Source organism: Monodelphis domestica, chromosome 2, assembly GCF_027887165.1.
Source record: "Monodelphis domestica isolate mMonDom1 chromosome 2, mMonDom1.pri, whole genome shotgun sequence".
In the NCBI taxonomy this organism is placed as follows: domain Eukaryota; kingdom Metazoa; phylum Chordata; class Mammalia; order Didelphimorphia; family Didelphidae; genus Monodelphis; species Monodelphis domestica.
In genome coordinates, this window is record NC_077228.1 from 437,147,621 (window position 1) to 437,170,039 (window position 22,419).

A 22,419-nucleotide genomic window follows, 5' to 3' on the forward strand; every position below is an offset into this window, starting at 1 on the left:
TATAGCAGAATTTTATACCACATATCATGGTAACCTCTGAAAAGATTAAAGAGAATACTAGTAGAAGGAAGCATCTTTCACAACTAGGACTAGAAAGAAAATTCAAAATGAAAAAGAAATGTCATGAGTAATAAAATAAGTAATGACAAGAAAAATTGTATCCTTTTCCAGAACAAAATTCAGTTAGAATATGAAAAGATGTTATTCTAATTACATCAAATATCTCTCATGAAAGTTTGATATATAATGAATTGACATAAATATTGAGACAAACAACTAGTCCCCAATAGATAACTATCCAATTGTTATGGATAGTTTCTGAAGAAAAAATAATTCTTATAAAATTCATATGAAACATTGTTCCAAACCCTACTAAGAATCATAGCTTCTAAGAACTACAATATTTTTTCAAGTAAATTTTTTTCAGTATTATGCATTTCCCCACTATGTTCAAATCTTGCCCACTATGTAAATGATGAGATTATAGTTAGTGATGGAAGAAACATGAAAAATCACCTAAAATTTTTACATTTTACAAATAAGGAAATGGAAGCTGAAAGATTTTAAATTAAGGATCACAAAGGAAGTAAATCATATAACTGAGACTCAAACTCATATCCTGTGACTCCAGATTCAAAGTTCTTTCCATTATTTCATTATTCATAGAGTTTTAGTTTCAGACCTGGAAGCAATGGACTTGTCTAAGGCCATTATTTTACGGATAAAGAAAGCAAGTAACTTGTCCAAAGTCATACTGCCAGCCCATGGCTGAGATAGGACTAGAACCCAGATTCCCTAACTCTTCTAGACTCTTTCCTGCAATACAAGCCCTTAATCATACATTCACAAGTTAATTTTCTTCTTAGGTATTCCACTTTGCATTTTTCCTTAGCTTCAATCTATTTTTTAAATTTTGTTGGTTGACGGTGAACTCCCTTACTTGCGTTTCCCACTCTAATCTCAAAAGCTACCTCAGAATCTATCTGGGATGGCTAGATGTGCATTAGAGGTGTGCCCACTTCATGCCCACTTAGTTCCTGCTTTACACTCTTCTACCACATGGATCTACTCAGAACTCATCTGAGCAATTACACTATTCACAGGGCTTGGGTATATGGAAGTCCCTAACTCTGTTCCTTTCAGTGAGACCTTAACATCTGCCCTACTCCTTCTTCCTAAGTTGCTCCAAAACTTACCATCTGCCTTGCTTGGCACTATCATCTTACTTACTGACTTAACTTGGAAACCTTTGGGCTTTATAGGATTATAGGATTTTTTTCTTCTTTTCTACTAGGGAATTTTCTACTATGTATGGTTTCCCCCAATTACAATATGACTCATTAAGAAAAGGGAATAACTGTATTTTCCCATTTCTATATTCAATACTAAACCCAGTACGTGTCATGTAGTGAACTCTAAATATATGCTTTTTTCATTCATTCATTCATTCATCTATTTATCTAGATATTCATTAATTCTCCATTTTCAATAGGTCATTTATTTTCTGCCATACATTCATTAACTGGATGATTCTTATTAGTTAAGTCAGGATGTCACAAACAAATATAGTAATAACAATAGGCCCAACCTGGACATAAAAAAAAATATCTTTCATAATCTACTTGACACTAATCTCCTAAATCTAACAGTCACATGTGAACAGAACTGATTGTTGACATTAAATTCTACTAAAAATCATTAAGCCTACCCACTATGCACAGAGCATTATGCTAGTATGCTGGGAGTTAACAAATGAATAAAACACCATATAGTACCCCTAAAATATATATATGGGTTCTTTTTCATTTCTTTATGAATTAGATTTTCCAAGATGAGTCCCAAGAAAAATCCTTCCTTATTTTTGTGTCTCCATGACAAGGAATGAAAACCCTAGATGGGATATATGTCCCCATTGTTTAATAACAAATCTATATCTTTTATCTACATCACATGTTGGGATATAGAACCACAAAAGGGAAAAGCAAACCTAGTTCTTGCCCTTTTTTGTATTGTGAGTAATGTGAATTATGCAAGTTTAGGGGAGGTTATCAATTCTCTTGTGCTTCAACTTTTTTTTTCCTGTATTAGTAGAAGTTCCAACCCCAGAATAGTATTATGTCTATTCTGTTCATGTAGACTCAAGGAGTATGGAACTGATAAATGGAGTGTTAAGAAAAAGGAATAATTGTATTATGTTAAAAGTGTTAAAAAGTTTTCTATCAAACTCAAGTTCTTTCCTTTTGCTTGGGTGATGCTATACAAACTACTACTTTATTTCTTATTTTGAACCCTTACCTTCCATCTTAGAATCAATACTGTGTATTGGTTCGAAGGCAGGAGAGTGGTAAGACCTAAGCAATGGAGGTTAAGTGACTTGCCCAGGATCATAGAACTAGGAAGTGTCTGAGGCCACACTTGACCCCAGAACCTACTGTCTCTAGGTCTAACTCAATCTACTGAGCCTTCAAGCTGTGACTCTACCCCTTCAAAGTTACTACTTTAAATGATTACTATTTTAAGGTAATAAATATAGGCCCTATATAACAGAATTACTACAACATTGGAAAAGTGAAGGTCCACCATATAGGAAAGGAAATTGATTTGAAAATTTATGAACTTGGATGTGAATACTATTCATTTTCTGTCATATAAAATAAAATCTATTCTATGCGCAATGTTTTGTCACCCTGAATATATATATGAAAACCAACAACCTCTTTCCTTTTGTAAAGACCTAAATATGAACTAAATGCTGATGTTTCTAGGGAAAATCTTGGAGAGATACTAAAACAAGAGAAATACTAGAGAGAAATATTTAAATACTTATTGAGAAGTACTTATGAATTCAAAACGTTGGTAATGAGCCAAGGATTACAATTATACTTTTTAAATTTATTGATGAGTATATTATATTGGGCCTATTCAAAGGTTTCTTCAAATACAGAACAGCTGCTCTATCATTTCCTTTTAGCTACAAAAGCTAAGAAGTTCAATTTTACAGTAGAAGCTTTCAGAAAAACCTCTTTTCCACCTAATGGAACAAGCTAGCTATTTATGTCCTTCATACCACCTGTTTTTCTGCAGCTATAATTGATACCATGGATCCATAATATTCCAGAAAGACTGAAGTACACAGGAAATTTTGTTTTATTAGATTTGAACCATCATTGTAGTCCATCCCTCTTCACTTTATGTCAGCTGAAAATTTGATAAGCCTGCCATTTATGCCTTCCTTTAAGTCATTGATTAAAATGTTGAAGAAAAAAGAACCAAGGACAGGGTGCTGTTATTAGCTACAACAACAGTGTTCTTTAAAATGAGGACAGTGCATGGCAGGGGCCTGTGGACAAAATACATATATCAATTTAGAGATACATAAATGCATAAATACATGGATATGTGCATACTATATAAAACTGAGAATAACACAGCTTTTCACTATGGTTGAAGGTATCCTGCCTCTGTTTCTCTCCATAACTCACCTCTACTATCTATGTCCATTGAATCCTGTAGTATATATTCCAACCTGTAGCATTTTCTTTCTTAGACAGCTGAATAGGCAGTCATTTTCTGCCCTGTCTTAACTGATACTCCTGCTTATGCCCAATGTGAGTAGATAAATATTGCTGGCCATTGATAATTTGCTAAGGAGATAGGTGAGCAAGTTTAAAGGGATGTAGGTAGTCATAGCACTCAGCCTTTCCCAGCACACACACACACACACACACACACACACACACACACACACACACACAGATTTTTGTCCTACATTCCTAACTCAACCACAGGACCAATAATGTACATTCATAATGGCCCTTGGATCAAGCTCCAATTGCTAATGGCAGGTAATCTCTTTGCAGCCTATTGAGTTCACTGCTCCATCCCAGGAAAATAAAGGATGCTCACCTTGGACCCGATAGGGGCTAAGGTAGGGAGACCCTAAGATGAAAAGACATAACAGTGAAAATAAGCAACAGCAGCCAGCAAGTGGAGAAAGAAGAGAGGAGGGTTGCTTCTGGGAGTAGGCTTAGGGTTCAAGTGAAAACACACAAAACTCTCAGATCTACAAACTTCATTTTAAGTAGACATCCCTTCCTCCAAACATATCTGATATATTAAAAACAAGTGAAGAAGACCATATCCCACCCATCACTGACATCAGGAAAGATAGAAATTTACTAAAGATATTTCTGGATTTTTTTAAAACCCTTACCTTCTGATTTAGAATCAATACTGTATATTGATTGATTCCAAAGCAGAAGAGCAGTAAGGACTAGGCAATGGTAGGATAAGTGATTTGCCCAGGGTCACACAGTTGGGAAGTGCCTGAAACCATATTTGAACCCTAAAGAAATTTCAACTAAATCCTTTGCATCATTAATGGATGGAGTTAAAAAAAATAGTTGCTCTGGTTTAGGAAACATAGCCAATAATGTGTTTCTTCAATTTTGGATGTGTTTTTGTGAGATTTTTTTTCAGCTATGACAGCCTTTAAAACCAAATATCAAAATAAATAACCTAAAATCAGAACCTCGAATTGTTCCATCAATGTTCAATAAAATACATTAAAATAATAAAGTAAATCACATTATTCTCACTAAAATATGATAAATATTTTAATAATAAATTAAATATATTAAATATTTGCTTTGTTTTTATCCTATAATTTTCCATTTTTGGTATGTGTATTACATTGTGAAGAATATATTTCCATAGTAGTATATTGACAAAATTTACAAGTCAGTATACATATATTTGAGCTATGTGCTCAAAAATTTTTTATTAAAATGTTTAGAGTCTAACACACTAAAGCACTACCTTCTGTTTGCCTTTTTTTCTAGTTATCAATACTCTTTTGGTACTGCTATTTAAACATTTAGATATATACTTCATTATATTGTCATCTCATAAACATTTCTCTATCTTGTCCACAGATTTTTTCAAAATTATGCTGACCCAAAGATATGCCATCTTTACAGTAGTTTTCTAATCTAATAATCTAGTAACTATAATTTTATTATAAGAATGACTATGATCAAGCTGTTAATGGTGGTAACCCTTGTAATGATTCCCTAAGATGACCTATGCATAGATAGTAACTACATAAGGACTTTTGACACCAAGTTAGCCTAAATACGTTGAGAAGGATAATAGTCCCATTAGGGATTTAGCACCAAAACATGATTTGAGGCAAATGAGAAAAATAGTATTCTGACCAAAACTGAAAGTTAAGGATTATTCAGAAAGCTAAGATAAAGTCAACTTTTTATTTCTAAATAAGCTTTCCCTATTAGATTTCTTTTAAAGTGTTTGCTAATTTTGTTTATCTTTTCTAACAAATATTTATATTTTTTGTAAAAAATAAGATTAATCAGTGAGCAGCTTGTTATGATTAGACGGTTGACCCAAAAAAAGATGTACTTTATCCAATAATGTGTTTAAAACCAAAACCATCACCACCTGGTATCAGTCTAATATAATCACAGGTAACAATCTGATTACAAAAACTGTTTCTTCAAATCTAAAACAGCAAACACAAGGCTTTAATATTACAATAGACTTCACATGTCTTTTTATCTCTTGGGTTCACCAAAAATTTTAGGCACCAACTACTACCAATAATAACCACATAGATTAATGAATTGACAGAAGAAGCTTGGTCTGCTTTACTCCCAATGGCACTGATATTTCTGGATACTTTTGTTTCTTTCTGTACCAGATAATGAATGCTTAACTGAGAAAAGAAATGAGAGGACCTATCACAATTAGCTGACATGATGTGGATGAATATTTAGTAAAGAGTCTGAAAAGTAGCAGTCAGACAGGTAAGAAGAGAAAAAAGAGAAACGATGGAGTAACCAGAAAGAGAAGGTGGTCAACACTGTCAAATGTTGCAAAAATCAAAAGGTTGAGATATGAGAAAATGACATTAGATTAATGTACTTTATTCTTAAATAACTTCCATTAGGTCCTAGAATCTACTTTGTGATACAGTAATTAAAATATATATCCTAAGGTTCTGTGATCTCATCAGGATGGGGTTTCTCTCCAACAGGTTGGGAGATAACGACCCATCTATGTTAGCACAAGAATACGAGATTTTCAAATTTAGTAGAGATTGGGAAAGGTATGAATGATTCAAGCTCATTTCTTTTCTTGAAATGTGAGTTCTATATTGAAGAGTTTGACATTTTCAAATTTGGTTGAAGTCTGGAAAGGTATAAAGGATTCGAGCTCATTCTCTATCTTGAAATGTGAGTACCCAAAAATCAAGCCATTCCCCACTTGAGAGATGGGAAAGGGACAAAATGTTAAGATAAAGAAATCAAAACTATCAATAAGCACATGAAAAAGTGCTCTAAATCTCTTATAATCAGAGAGATACAAATCAAAACAACTCTGAGATACCACCTCACACCTAGCAGATTGGCTAATATGACTGCAAAGGACAGCAATAAATGTTGGAGGGATTGTGGCAAAGTTGGGGCATTAATGTACTGCTGGTGGAGTTGTGAATTGATACAACCATTCTGGAAGGCAATTTGGAACTAAGCCCTTTGATCCAGTCATACCACTGCTGAGTTTATACCCCAAAGAGAATTGTTCATTGGCTACAGGAATGGTGTGGGAGGAGGGAAAGGAAAGAACATGATTCATATGACTATGGGAAAATATTCTAAGTTAATTAATTAAATAAATAAACTTAAAAAGGTAAAAAAAAAATATGAGTACCATGTTCCTATAGACTGCTCAGACAATCAGTGGCACTGTTTCTATCAAGTTCTAGCCATGCTTTATTTGACATTTTGGCTATCTTCTCACTATCCACTCTTAATCTATGCAGGTTTTACTTGATATACTTCTTCCTTCCCTTCTAGCTCTGAAACTATAACCAAATTTGTCATTGTTGTTGAAAAGGATGTCATTCATTCATTCTGTATTCAGTCACTTAAAACACTCTGATCATGAGTACTTCACATCCTTTCTTTGATTTGATCCATACAGCAACCCTCCCAGGCAGTTAGCACAACCACAACAATCCTCATTTAAAAATTAGGAAACTGAGGCAAATGGGGTTGAGTGAATTGTCACTGAACAGGGTCACAAAGCTAATAAGTGTATGAGACCATATTTGAACTCAGGTTTTCCTAACTCCAAGCCTGATGCTCTATCCACATACCTTCTAGCTGTACCCATCTTCTTATAACTTACTCCCTAGCATGGACTCTTCAATCTGGTGACAGTAGCTTCTTGGATTTTCTTTGAGCAGTCTCTCTGATCTGGGCTTTTTCTCTGGTTATACCCTCTGCCTAGAATGTTCTCTCTTCTACTCCAACTACTGACCTCCTTGACTTCCTTAAGCCTCAACTAAAATCTGACCTTCTACATGAAGCTTTCCCTAATCCCTCTTAATTGTAGCACTTTCCCTCTATTATTTTCTATTCATCTAGTATATAGCTTGCTTTGCATATATTTGGTTGCCTGTTATATCCACACACACCCCCATTAAATTGTAAGCTCTTTGAGAGTAGGGTGCACTCAAAAAATTTGCCTCCTTTGTGTAGCCTCTGCACTTAGTACAGTGTCTAGCACATAGTAGGCATTTATTATTTATTGAATGAATAAGTGAGTTCTAGCCAACCTGCCATGTTTCATGCTTGATGTATAGCATTCTATCCTTTACTTCCATTCTTCAACAAAGGCTTTCTCCATGCATGGGATATTCATCTTCCTCTTGACAGCACCATTTGAAAAAAGTCTTTCCTGATTCCCTGAATTGTTAGAGCTCTTACTCTCCTAAACTTTTAAAATTATTTTGTATTTCCTCATCTATGTTCTTCTTATCTTCCCCACCACCCCACACCCAGACAAATGCATGAAAACTCCATGTAGGCAGGAGCTATTTCATTTTTGTCTTCATATTCTCAGCATCTAGCCCCATAGCTGGCACATAATAGACACTTGATAAATGCTGTTGAACTGAATTTAGTTAAGTAACATGATCATGTCACAGGGCTAATAAATGGAAGAGGCAGGATTCAAATTCAGGTCTTCTAACATCAGAGGCAATGATCGTTACCCCAGAAACAGGACTTCTTTTATACTTATTTAGTAATTTACAAATCCCTTAGGAATTCTCCACAGTGGTCCAAGGGGTTCACCCCCAAAATTATTTAATAGTGCCTTAAGCAGTAAATAATTTTATGATTAGCATGTTAAATTATCTCTAGGTTCAAATTTTGTTATGGTTGTTGTTTAAAGAAGTGTGAGGAATTAAAATAGGAATCACTGCTGTATACCATAGCTCCCTTTATACCACTTCACCACCAAGAGCAGTAGTGAGATTGAAATCAATCTGAAAGAGGCTTCCAGAATTCTGAACAGATGCTGTCTTTCTGACCTTCAGGTTTTTTTCAGAACTACTTCTCCAACCCCTTTTTAGTCTGTTGAATTGTTTTGGTGTTATTGTCTAAGGAGGAAATCTTGTGTATCTCTGACTGGGCCAAAAAAAAAAAAAACCCAAACAAACAACTTTTTAAAAATTCTATTTAAAGCAGTTTCTTCTCAAGTGACTTCAACAAAGAAAAGTCTGGCTTTCAGGGTGACAGGCCATATGTATGAGTGATTTCAGAAGGCAGCTTGGAGTTTACTTTGGCTTTTGCTCTCTGTGCCTACTCAAAAATAAATAAATTCAATTCAACAAATTGGGAAATATGAATTTTTCCAAAGCACTAAGAGAGAGAGAAGCAAGTCAGGTCAGGCCAAGCCTATTTGTAGGTCAGTAAGTGAGGCTAATTCTAACTTGGCTCAGCACAATCTCTACCACGGAGTGTTCAAAAATGCTTGGAATTTCTATTTAAGGGTCAGTGTTAAAAGAAAAGCATGTGCCCAGTTTGAACTCCATGTTTCAGAACTGCATCTCAAAAAACAGTGTAAGAACTTAAAACCTCTATGTAAGGGATGGAAGGGAGGAGGGGAGAAACAGGGCAGACAGGGCAAAAATTTGGAAGGAAACAGTAAAAGCATTCTGTGAGAGGTTTGAAGACAGTTTTTCATTGTAAAAATAAGGAGCTGTAGGTTTAATATCAATTCTCATATTTGTTAAGTTTATTTTCATTTTCATTTATGGGGATTGAAAAAGATGCCTAGCCTTTTAAAGCATCAAAGACTCTTGCTTCCAGAAACAATTCTGCATTTGTGAATTTTAATAGTTTTTACTCTTTCCTTGCTCATTTCTTCCCTCCCTCCTCATTTATGCCCTCCCTTTTCCTTTTTTCCTTCCTTCCTTCCTTCCTTCCTTCCTTCCTTCCTTCCTTCCTTCCTTCTTCCTTCTTCCTTCCTTCCTTCCTTCCTTCCTTCCTTCCTTCCTTCCTTCCTTCCTTCCTTCCTTCCTTCCTTCCTTCCATCCTTCCTTCCTTCCTTCCTTCCATCCTTTCTTCCTTCCTTTCTTCCTATCTTTCTTTCTGTTTTTCTCTACCTTTCCTTTTCTTTTGCTTTGTTTCTTTCTTTTTTCTTTCTTTGTTTCTTTCTTTCCTTCTTCCTTTCCCTCTTCCTTTCCTTCTTTACTCCTTTCCCTTCCTTCTCTTTCTCCCCAACTATTGTTCTTTCTTTCCTTTCTTCCTTCTTTTCTTCCTTATTTCCTTCATTTGAGTACCTACTAATAATAATGTGACACAAATATCATTTTAATATTTGTAAAGACTTCACTTATCTCCATTAACTGTCACCAAAAATCACTTTGGGAAATTGTCATACCTATTTTATAGTAAAGAAACTGAGAGATCACATGATTTCCCCAGGATCATGCTGATTGAAATTCAGATTTTCCTGACACTAAGTCTTCAAGTCTATATTATCACCTCCCACCCCTTAATATTTCCTTAGCCCCCTCCTTTCTTCCACCCAAATGCAACACATGATATTTTTGTAAAATAAACATGAGGCATGTACTAGGCAGAATGACTTTCTCTTCTCACCCTATTTTTATCACTGGGGCCAGCAATGGAGTTCCTTAATGATTACAAAGCATCCTTGCCATAAGGTTGATACCTGTTGTAATCACTGGCATTCCGTTTTTTTTTTTTTCAATTGTCAGTATTTACCTTGGATCAAGTAGCTCTGTGCTAATGCAATAGAAGGTCACCAGATGAAGGGGCTGATAGCAGAAAGAGGCTGCTCTACTTAGCATGCACAGAGGATTACTTTTTCAGTCATCCTAGAGCTAATCTTTCAAGTTGTCCTTTTTTGACTTTCTCAGTTTAATCAGTTTAATCTCATCTTCCCTCTTTTCTGATTACAAGGATTTTCTGTAGAAACTCTGCCTTCACAATAAAGACCATGTGGCTATTTACTCTTATATTGATTCCAACATTTCTGTTCCTATACCAATGAGCCAATGGGAATGAGGAGGGGGAGGCAGGGAAAAAGGAGGAGGAGAAGGAGAAGAGAGGGGTCCTTTCAATGCCTCGTTTGCAGGAAAGTCATGTACTCTAGGTTGCCTGGGGAATTAAAATAGTTCTTTAAAACACTGAAATAAGGAATGACAACTAAATTGGGAAGTCTCAGTGGAGATTAAAATTAGTAAGAGGCAACTATAAAAACAACAGCCCTCCTCCATGGACACCCCCTGCCTCTACCCAGGGACTTTCTGAATAGAAACAGGGAGCGAGGAGAGACTTGGGTTAACTCCACTATTTAGGCCAACTCCAAATATGCCATTTAGGCAAAATTCAAGACGGGAAGCTGCTGGGTAAGGATGTAAAACTCCACACAAGGGAATAACTGTGTGCTCAACCTTCCCTATTGTACATGCAATTAAACTGACCCTTAATGTTTGGGGAAATGGCAGGGATGCTGAGCTACTTCTGGCTCTATCAAGTCATTAATTTCACCACATGATTTAATCACCAAATAATTCTATAGAATATAAGTTAAGGCAGAATGTACCTCTTTTTTTTTCTTTTCCACAGGAAGGAGCTAAGTATTATTTTAAACTCTTTCTGCCCACTCCTAAACACTGAGGTCAGACAAGTCAAAGAAGAGAAATTAACACAAAAGCTCACAAATAATAGAAGGGAAGGATACATTACTTTTCATGCCATGGAAATATTTCCATTTGCCCTGATCTGTGAAAAATAATTAGATATTAAATTTGTATTAATTTAGGGATAGTGGAGAAGAGAGAACAATCACAATTGATTCTAAAAATCATCAGGCTAGGAACAGAAATCACTCCACAAAGAATCCATTTGCTTTCCTTTTTGATTTTTGAATGGATATAAATTCTGGCCCTCTACACCTCTCTCTCTCTCTCTCTCTCTCTCTCTCTCTCTCTCTCTCTCTCTCTCTCTCTCTCTCTCTCTCTCTCTCTCTCACCCACCTAGTAGATAATTTGCTTGGTCTTCAGAATTCCTCAAGCTAATAATGAACTGGAACCACATTAAAGGGATATCTGTTCTAAGAACTCTAAAGTTAGAGGGACCATTTGTCTGTCTGATCAGGTTTTTTAATTATTATTTTCTCCTCAGTTTGTATCTCTGGCTCTCCATTGATCAGATATATGCAAAATATGCAAGCCACAGTGTTGAGAAAGATATTGAGAGAATGACTCCTCCCCCTACCTGCCAAAAAAAAAAGTTGAATCTTTTTTCTACTCTGAAATGATTAAGCTTGATATACAACACCCAACTTCATTTTGTAAGCATGTGTTTTCCTTTCTCTTCACATGGAAGTCTTTGGTTCACTGGGGTTTACATGCTTAATGACAATGTGGTGGAGTTAACCCAAGAGAACAATGCATCCCATTAATCTGCCTCATGCTTAATTGGTAACTACTGTATGGGGCTGGCATTTCAAACACAGATTGTAAATGTACTTGAATTAGTTACTGTTTAATTGATACAACTGGCACCCGTCCTAGAACTAACATGCAGATACTGTAAAAAGAGAGCCGAATGAAGAGAGAGGGGAAAGAAAGATGTGATTGTGATTCATCTCTTATATATTTATATCAACTATGGATTGGAAATTATATATTTTTTTCAGATTGCATTGACAATAAATAGACCCAGGCTGTCTGGTGAGAAATAACCATCCTGCTTTCTGATATAACTGAAATAGAAGCATTTATTTCTCAGAGCAACTCTCTTTCTTTTCTTGTGGCTGGCCTTTCCTCCTCCAGGAATGGTAATGAATGGTAATGAGTGAAGGTGGGGGTTGGGATATTTTTGGAAGAAAAAAATGATATTCCAAGCCTGAGAATGACCAAAATTGTAGCATCGTGAAGAATTGGAAATAGTCTAGAGTTAATAGCTACCATGTTGACCATTCATCTACACTAATTTCACCCTGTTACTCACTCCAGCCAAAATTCTTCTCAGAGGCATAAAATCTATGGTTTATTTTTGTTCTTTCTTTGGGGTAATCATCCCTAGGCTAATTCTCTCCTCCCCTCCCTCATAGAATCCCTATTTCCTCCAAAGCTCTAGTACCACCTTTAACACTCCCCATTTCTCTCTTCACAGCATCCCCCCAATTTATTAGCATTCTCCCCCTCTTGAAATTACTGTGTATTTACTTATATCAATCAATCATCAACAGTCAAAAAACTTTATATTAAACTCTTAATATGTGGCAGGCATTGGGCTAAACTCTGGAGATCCAAAGAAAGGCAAAAATATTTTCACTGACCTCAAGGAGCTCACATTCAAATGAGGACAGAAAATAGAATAACTATGCACTATATATAGCATAAAAGAATTTTAGAAGGCAAAGACTAGAAGCAGAGGAGTCTGAGAAGGCCTCCCACAGGTGGGGTTTGAGGTGAAGTCTGAAAGAATCTAAAGACAGAGGAAAGAAGGCAGAACATTCAATAACAAGTCAGTGTGAGAAACAGCAAGCAGATCCTTGTAACTCATGAGAGAGTTTGTGAAAGACAGTAAAGCATCACAGGATTAGAAAAGGAAAAAGAGGCCACACTGTGAAGGCCTCTAAATGATAAAGCATTTTATATTTTATCCTAGGGATAAAGGGGAGTTGCTGGAGTATATTGGTGGAAGGAGATTCGCATGGGCAGACCTTTTCTTTAGGAAAATTTTCACTCTGGCACTGAAGGGAGGGTGAATGGGAGGGGAAAGAGACGTAAGGCAGCTAGACTAATTAGAAAAGTATTGCAATAATGCTGTAAGAGGTAATGTAGGCTTGTATAAGGGTGGGGGCTGTGGAAAAGAGAAGCATGTAAATGAGAAGCATTACGAAGATTAAAATGACAAAATTTGATAACTTATTGGATATGTGGGGTGAATACAAGCTAGGAATAGAGGATAGTATGGAGGTTGCAAGCCCAGATGACTAAAGTCATGGTGGTACCCTTGATAGTAATAGTGAAGTTAGAGTACACAATAGCATGTATAATCCTGCTTTGTAGATCTTTGTTATCACTGAATACATAGAAATATCAAGGTAGAGAAAATAGATGATCTTGCTGTATATTATTACTTGGTGGTAAAAATGCATTTTACTCTGTGGTGTCAAAAATAGCTTTAAATGCTTTTCAACCACAGAGATTCTCCAACATACACATTAAGATTATATGAATTATATGTGAATATATATTATATAAATGTTATATAATATATATTCATACATATATGAATTATATCCATCATAATTGCAACCACATCAATAACTTTATTTGATGATACTTTGGGTATAGCATGAAGTGAAACAAAGAACAGGAAATCATGCCTGACAAAAATGTTTGCCATCATCATCATCAAAGATGTCCACTGTAACATCAAAACCTATGAAGGATTCTCTATTGATGCCAAGGATCTCCCAAGGCTCTGTTTTGTAATGTATTTGGTTACATCAAATTTTGGAACCCTATAGGACTTTGTCAATGAGACCAGTAGCTGTTATAAAAAGACTAGCCTACCAGAAGAAATAAATGGATGGAGAATGTAAATTATCTAGATATTGAGATATGTGATTGAAAGGTTAGCCTCTGAAATCAGTCTGTCCATTTAGATATCCTGAGTAGTAGGGGTCATTTAGTTGATGGAAAGCCAGCATTAGGTTCAAGAAGACCAGGGTTGAAGACCTCTCCTCTGACACATACTGGTGGTACCACTTTAAGAAATTTCCTTTATCCTAAAAATACTTCAAGCAACTCTATAAATTAAAGCGAGACTTTAAATCTGCATTGTTAAAGGAAATTTTCTCACTGTGATTTTTCCTATTCTAATGAAATCATAGATGTAAACCTCTTCTTCTTCCCCACCAAAACAAAAAAATACCCTGGGCAGTACTGCATGTGGACAAAGATGCACAAAATTTTATAAGAGGAGTGTATTTCATAGGATTATAGCAATAGAGGTTTTAGAACTTTCTTAGAGATATTAGAAATTATACAGGAAACCACATGGTCTTCTCAATGATCTCAAGCAACCTTCTAACACAGAAGTCTGTTTTTTTTTAATACTCTCATAGTGATATGGCTACATATCACTATATATGGCTATAAATCACAGAATATTGTGATCTCAAAAGAATCAAAATTGCAAATGACTCCAACATGAATGGAAAGCACATAGTGAGTGCCATTGGACTACAGGATATTGCCAACAGCCTGTACACAAGAAGTTCTAGAAAAGGAAATAAGAGGCTTGAAAAGATGATGAATCAGGCATGGCATGAGAACCAAGGATCAAAGATGGGCTGGGTTATACCAATATCTACAAAATATTAAAAGATCAAAAGGAAAGGTTCTAGAGTGTTAGAAAAAGTTAATCCTCTATGGAATGTTTATGGAAGTATATGGACATCATAGAGGTGATGGTAACAGTTGGTAATTATTGGTTCTCATAAAGGCAAGGTATTCATAACAATAAAATATATGCTCTCTTCCAATAAAAGTATCCTAACTTCAGGTCTCTGTATATGGTAATCTATCTCCTGTCTTTAAACGTATCAAGAATCATCTCCCTCCTCATTTCTTCCTCTTAAAATCCTTAGTTCCATTCAAGACTTTAGTCTAGTACTATTTCCTGGGGGTTGGGGGGTTCTTTCTCCTCTTGCTATAAGTGCTTTTCATCCATACATACCCCTTCAGGAAATTACTTTGTACTTATTTGGTATGTGTTCTAATTTACCTATCTGTGTTCCTGCAGTTTGTGGAATTTAAGTCTTGGATGCAGAAGCTCTTTTTGTTTTCTTCTTCATATTCCAAGTGCCTAATGCAATGCTTGACAAAGAATACACTTATTAAATTGAACTAATTTAACTTTAGAAAGCCAATATTTGATAGTCAATCATTTATGATTATTTGCAAAACTATTTCAACCTCAATTCTTTTAAAACCTCTACCATCAAAATAAATAAATAAATAAATTTCTGGCATCTCTGCCATCCTTATTCTACCAACTCCCACCACTGGTCAAAAATCTATAAACTACATAATTGTAAGCAATTACACTTTTTTCCAGCCAGTATGAGCTGATACACAAAAGAGCAAATCCTGTACACAAGAAGTTCTAGAAAAGGAAATTAGAGACTTGAAAAGATGATAAATTTGGCCAAAGGCATACTGCCTGGTGTTTTGCTATTGAGACTAAAAGCAACCCTTAAGTTAGGAGGAAGATATGTTTAGACACTGATTCTCCTTCCCTTGCCCTTGTTACACAATGTTTCATTTGAATTCTTACTCATCCCCAATTTCTTCTAACTTTCAACAGTTTGGAAATAGTAGTTTGAATTGAGTGTATACCTATATTTTGAATTATACTTTAAAAACTGAATTCAATATTTTAAATAGGATTGTACATTATGAATATTCTAATAATAAAGTGTATTATGAATCATTATAAGGTAAACTTTCTTTTTCTCATCTTTCTTGCCACCTAAGGTAATTTTAAGATTATTCAAAAATTACAGAGATAATATTTTCCTCTTTAAACAAATCCATCTGTTCAGAGAGAAAAATTTAATCACTAGAATAATGTTGTTTTCTAGAATTATCTTTTCATATGTGTGTCTTTTCTAGTCAAGTAGACTTTAAACTCCTTGAGGGCTGGACAATGTTTTATGTCTTTTTTTTAATCTCCCACAGAAGCTAACATGATGCTATAAACATAGCATAGAGTGATTTGTGTGTCACTCTTTTGTGTAACAGTGTGCACTGGCTGGAAAAAATATAATTATTTATCAACTGATTGTATAAATTTTTGCTTAATGATGGGAGTGGAGTAGATGGGAAAGATGGTCAAATTTTTTAAAAGAACCAAGCTTGAAAGGTTTCTACAAATAATTTTAAATGAATGACTTTATAGAATTCAGATTTTTCTAAATCAATATATATGCCCTCAATATACTGATTATTATATTTGAAATGTCATAGCAATGACTTAAGAGAAATGTCCTCAGAATCCAACTTCCCTAGATGCTTGGGTACCTAGACTCTAGCAAGGAGAAATTCTTTTCTCTATATTTCTAAAGAAGATATATTTATACAGTAGTGGTGTCATCAGTCAAGGAATTAGATAGGGCATTGTCTAACATGTTTGAGTTTTAAAAAGCAAGCATTTAATCAAGAGTCACAGAACATGCTTATAATCCTTGCCTCTGGGATGACTGAATCTCTTGAGCATTTGAATTTTGAATTTTGAGTTTTGAATTAAAGTGGTCTAAGCTTGATCAGTAAAATCAAGCATTAATATAATGAGCTTCAAGTGAGGAGTGTGTGAGTAGGGTGGCAATATCAGGTTGCCTTAAGAGAAGCCAAATGGCCCAGATTGAAAATGGGACAAATTGGTAGAGCCAAGATGGCTGAGTATTAGGAATAAGTGCAACTAAGCTCTCATCTGCAAAACTCCTCTAAAGAAATCTAGAAAATGTACCAGATAGAATCCTGATGGAACAGTCTAGAAAATGCAAGTCATTTGTTTGGAGACTGGCAGGGTGGAATGAAGACACTGTGATTCAGAACAGAAGAAAACCACACTTGAGGCACTGTAATTCTCAGGGAGAGGCAGTGAATCAGAGCAAAAGGGGACCCTAGACCTGAGGTAGCAAAGATGTGGCACCTGTGCCATAGAGGCAAGAAGGGGACTGCTCCATTCCCCCTCTCCACTATGCCTGAGGACACTTTTTCTGCATGTCCCACCCCTTAGTCTAGAGTACCAATGCAAGCACTTGCTCCCTCTGCTCTCTGGAATAATGGGGTGGAATAATGGAATAATAGAAAGCTTACAGGCAGCTTGGAGGTGCAGTTTGGGCACCCAATCTCTAAAAAGTTTGCCAACACTGTCCTAGACTTATACCAGAAAGCTGAAATAGGAACTAGTGCCAAAAAACAGCTTTGTCATCCAGTAACCAGTTTCAAGACCATTAGACCTAAGGTGTGGAGGGAAGAAGATTTCCACAGAGGAGTGATACCCCAGAGTAAGGAGCCCTTGGTCTGTGTATAGGAAATTCAGAATGCAACAACAGCAATGATGTGACTCAGAAACCAAGCTTAAAGCATAGTCTCATTTTCTGCATCAGTAGAGGGATCAAAGAACAAAGAAGAGCTAACAATTTTGTTACTATGAACCAATAATTTCCAGCTGATTGAAGGGGACTGAGTCCTGCAGCAATATATCTTTCCCCAGACCCAAATACACATAAGAAACTTCCAGAGCTCAGATCAGGGGTGGGAGTGGAGGTAACATTCACACTTTGCCATGGAACAGATCACTTTAGGAGCACTGAAAGGTTTGTGATATCTTTAAATAAGACAATAATCAATACCCCCAATAAAACAGCAATGGGATCAGGCCTGACATGACTAAAGCCCAGCCATCATGGCAAGTCCATAGTTAGGAAGTCAGAAAAAAATGAACAAACAAAAAATATGAGTTATTAGGATAGCAGGGAATCTGGGCACATAAATAGTAGAATGGCTCCAAAACATCTACACACAAGGCCTCAGAGTAAAAACAGACTTGTTCTTAAACTCAACTAGAATTCCTTGGAGAAATGAAAGAAGAACTGTTGTTTTGTTTTTTAGTTTAAAATTTTTTTGAATAAGTTAAATGAGAGCTCATGAGGGGTAAAAAAGGAAAAGCAATGAGAACTATGGAAGAAAGAATTGAAAAATTAACAAGTTGGCTTAAAAAGTATAAAAACTTTTCCAAAGCAATGAACTCCCTGAAAATTAAAATTTACCAAATAAAAACAAATGACTTCCTGAGACAACAAGAAATATTAAAATTGAAAGGCTGAATAAATAGAAGGAAATTCAAAGTATCTCATTACAAAAATAGTTTACTTTGCAAACAAATTAAGAAGAAAAAATGTAAGGATCTCAAGAAATTTAAGAAAAATAATTTATGAAATATATTCTGGACATGACCAAGGTGAATTTTTCTTCAATTGGCTATATATATTTGTAATGCTTTTCTTGTATTCTTAGTTGGCAATAGGGTGTAGGCAGAAATTGAGGAAGAAAGATGAGAAAGAAGTTGTTGGATGATTAAAACAAAGTATTTTTAATATTTCATCTGACACTTTAAATACCATGGCCCCCAAAAGAGCCTAGACATTATATTTCAAAAACATCTCTTTGAATCAGAGGACAAAGTGGAAATAGAAAGAATCCAGTCCTCACTTCCTAAAAGAAATTTCAAATTTTAAACCCCTACTAATATCAGTGAAAATATGGAGTTTCTAGGTAAAAAAAAAAGTCACAGTATTCTGCCAAATGTAAAAAATTTAAATACCAAGAAGTCACAATAAGAATCACACAAAATGTAGCAGCCACCACTATAGAAAACATGGAATGAGACATTCAAAAGGCCAAAGGATATGGGCTTAATGGCTGAAAATAATTTACCCAGAAACATTGAGTATAATATTACAGAGGGAAATGGAACTTTAATGAAATAGAGGACTTTCAAGCATTCCTGATGAAAAACCAAAGCTACAGAGAAACTCTGAAATTCAAACACAGGAATGAAGAGAAACAAAGTTGAGCATAAATGAACAATGATAAAGGACTAAGCAAAGATAACTGCTTACATTCAAATATAGGCATGATACATGTGTTCTCTCTGATCCCTATCATCAATGTTTAGAGAGAGAGTTCAATTGAACAAGGCCTGGGAGTAGTTCAGTTGTGGTTTGTTGAGCTTAAGAAAATGGAAAGAAAGAAGAAATGTAATACACTGTGAGGAGAGGAGCAAAGAACAGGAAGTTTAGGTAAAAAATTTCTCACATAAACAGGGTACATAAGTAGACATCTATACAAAAAAGGCGAAAGGTTGGGAGCTTCTGTTACTTGAATTTCACTTTAATCTGAATTGGTCAAAAATAAGGAAGAATACACACACACAAACACACACACACACATACACACACACACACACACACACACACAGAAATTTCTTTCATTCATTAGGGAAGTAGGAGGGAAAGGGGAACATGGTGGGAAGGGAAATTTAAAAGGAGGATAAACCAAGGAACAGATTAATCCTAAGCAAAACAAACTCCAAAAATGTACAAAAATATCTTTTTTGAAGTGGTAAATGGGAATCTAAGAAGGTGCCTCTTTGCATAATAGTTAACCACAATTCAAGATAGATAATGATGAAGCATACTGTCCATCCCCTGAAACACATGTAAAGTACTCAGACAAATACTTTTTGGACATAGCCAATGTGGAAATTTGCTCTGACTATACATATTTGGAATGTGTTTTGTTTTTCTTGTACTCTAAATTGGGAGTAGAGGTTTCAGATAGGAAGGTCAAAAGGAGGATTTTTGATAATGGAAACAAATAAAGTATTTTTAAAGAAACAGAATAGGTCAAAGGTTCCATGCCAATCAGAGTGGAAGAGGGCTCCTGTGCTTTTGGTCTGAGTGAGTCTGGCAAACCTTAAAGCACTATATAAATATACACCACCATCATCTTTATCACTGCTATTATTTTATTTTATCTTTCAGTAACATGTAGAAGTACTTTTTGACAACTGTTTTTAACATTTTAAAATTCAGATTTTCTCCTGCCCTACCATCCCCACCTTCCAAAGGCAGTGAATAGTCTGATATAGGTTATATACATACTTTCATATGATGCATATTTCAATATTGCTCATGTTATGACAGAAGATATATCATACATAAAATAGGAATCTCATGAAGAAAATATAGTAGAAGATAGTATGATTTGATCTGCACTCAGGTTACAACAGTTCTTTTTTTGTCTGTGGATAGCATTTATTTTTTTTTATCATGAGTCCCTTATGGTTATCTTAGACATTTATTTTGCTGATAATGGCTTAGTCCTTCACAGTTGATAATCATATAACATTTTTTGTTACTATATGCATTCTTCTTTTTGTTCTGCTCACTTTGCTTTGTATCAGTTCATATAAGTCTTTCCAAGTTTTTTCTGAACTCATCCTGTTCATCATTCCTTATGGCACAAAAGTATTTCATTACAATTATATACCACAACTTATTGATCTTTCCCCCAAGTGATAGATAAACCCTCTTGGGGAAAGAACTCACTATTTGACAAAAACCAGTGGGAAAACTACAAAACTTGGATCAAAACAGAATCTGTGAGGAAATTGTACCTATTTGTGCATGAAGACAAAGAAAGATTCCCTCTTGTTATGTTGTTTGACATCTAAAATGATTTACTATTGAATCCAAGACTTTTATAATCTAATACTAGGTAATGATGTGTTGGTGGAGATTTGGGTCACTATCTGCATAATATGTTACTGAAAAAAAAATCCTGAACCTATTACAGTAACGTGAAGCCTTTGAACAAAGGGTCTAATTTTTATATTAGTAATATATACTTCCCCAGGCATTACAGAGAATATGACTACATTGCAAACCTTGTTGTTCATAATAGGACTTTATGTCCAGGTCTATAAGAGGTAAGGCCATGTCTTGAAAATGAAAAGGCAGGAGAGAACCGCAATTCAAAGATAAAAATTGTAGGCCCACGTTTACTTTCTCAGAACTTAACTTATATTTTCTTCATTTCCAGTTTATCCTTCAGTAAACATTCTAATATTAGTGGAAGCTTGATACAGAGAAGTGATGAATAGAAGTCTGATTGTTATTAAGTATACACACACTTCTGTGGTTTTACAATGTATTCTTTTATCTAGAGATACAGAGAAGCATTGAGGCAAGTGACACTGGAAACCTCTGCTCTGTCTGGAAAAGATCAACCTACTCCCCCATCTGTAGGATATTTTCAAGAATTGAAGTCATTGGTTCACACCTTCTGCTGATCATGAGTGCTGTTGAATGAGGTTAGACAAGCCAATGTTACCAGTGAAATGTAGTACTCCAAAAGTGTAACAAAATAGGATACTACTGTGTTATGGTTTCATGGTTTATTCAGTTCAAAGGTGTATCAAAACCCTTTACAGATTAATGAGTTAAAAACTGGTTGTGACTGCGAAGGTAAAGGAGCAACCTAATTATGTCCTCTGCAAATCAAATACTGCCGCTTGCATTGCCTAAATCTAATTTAGATATTTATACACTTTCTAAATATAGAAAATTAGAATTATCCATTATCCAGAGTTAGCCATCCAATTAACAAGTAGATAAATACTAAGGAGCCCAATCTTGATGATCAGCAATTCAGGGATAAGGCTGAAACAGGGACAGAGAAAGCAATGTACCACTCTTATGGCACAAATGTGCAAGAAGTGTCTCATCTCATTGGGGAACTGTCTTTCCTCTAAGTGAAAAACCTCTACTTCACATTGCTTGAAAAAATATCAATATCACCTCATTTCCACATGTTCACATAGCCATTTTCTCCAAATTTAATAAGGATAATAAAGGATCATCATAATAATAATACTTAATAGAGAGGAGTTTTAAAGTGTGTGTATATGTATTTTAGTTATATAATTAATGAATTTATAGTTAAGATTCCAACAAATGTTAAATATTCCCCCATTTCTTTTGATGTCACTGTTATTTTTTTAACTATCTGAGTTTAAAAATTTCCAATTCATCTTTGATTTTGTTCTTTTTGTTACTCAGATTTCCTTCCAAATAGCTGCCAAATCCTGTTGATTCTGCTTTGTAGTATTTTCACATTATCCATTATTGCATCCACTTCTTTCCATGCTACTACCTTTCTCTTTCAGATCCATCTCTTCCATACACTGCTGTAATAACATTTTACCTGGCTTCCATGCTATAAATCTCTCAGTTTTCTAACTTCGACAATGTATAACCTCATTTGGTGTTTTCTTGGCAAAGTCACTTGAGTAGCTTGTCATTTCCTTCCCCAACTTATTTAGTAGAGGAGAAACTTAGGTAAACGAAGCTAAATGACTTGCTCAGAGGCACACAGCTAATAAGAGCATAAAGCAAAATTTGAACTCAAGAAGATGTCTT

General features: G+C 35.2%; 1 long non-coding RNA gene across 3 annotated transcripts in view; it reads left to right on the forward strand.

The window, feature by feature from the left end:
• LOC103094966 (uncharacterized) overlaps nucleotides 1–22,419 on the forward strand; it is a 101,543-nt gene that overhangs the window by 63,533 nt on the left and 15,591 nt on the right. For all 3 annotated transcript variants that reach the window (XR_001627212.2, XR_463104.2, XR_001627211.2), the window contains 2 exons: nucleotides 5,720–5,825; nucleotides 21,165–21,311. This is a non-coding gene — a long non-coding RNA (uncharacterized LOC103094966). The remainder of the gene's footprint in view (nucleotides 1–5,719; nucleotides 5,826–21,164; nucleotides 21,312–22,419) is intronic.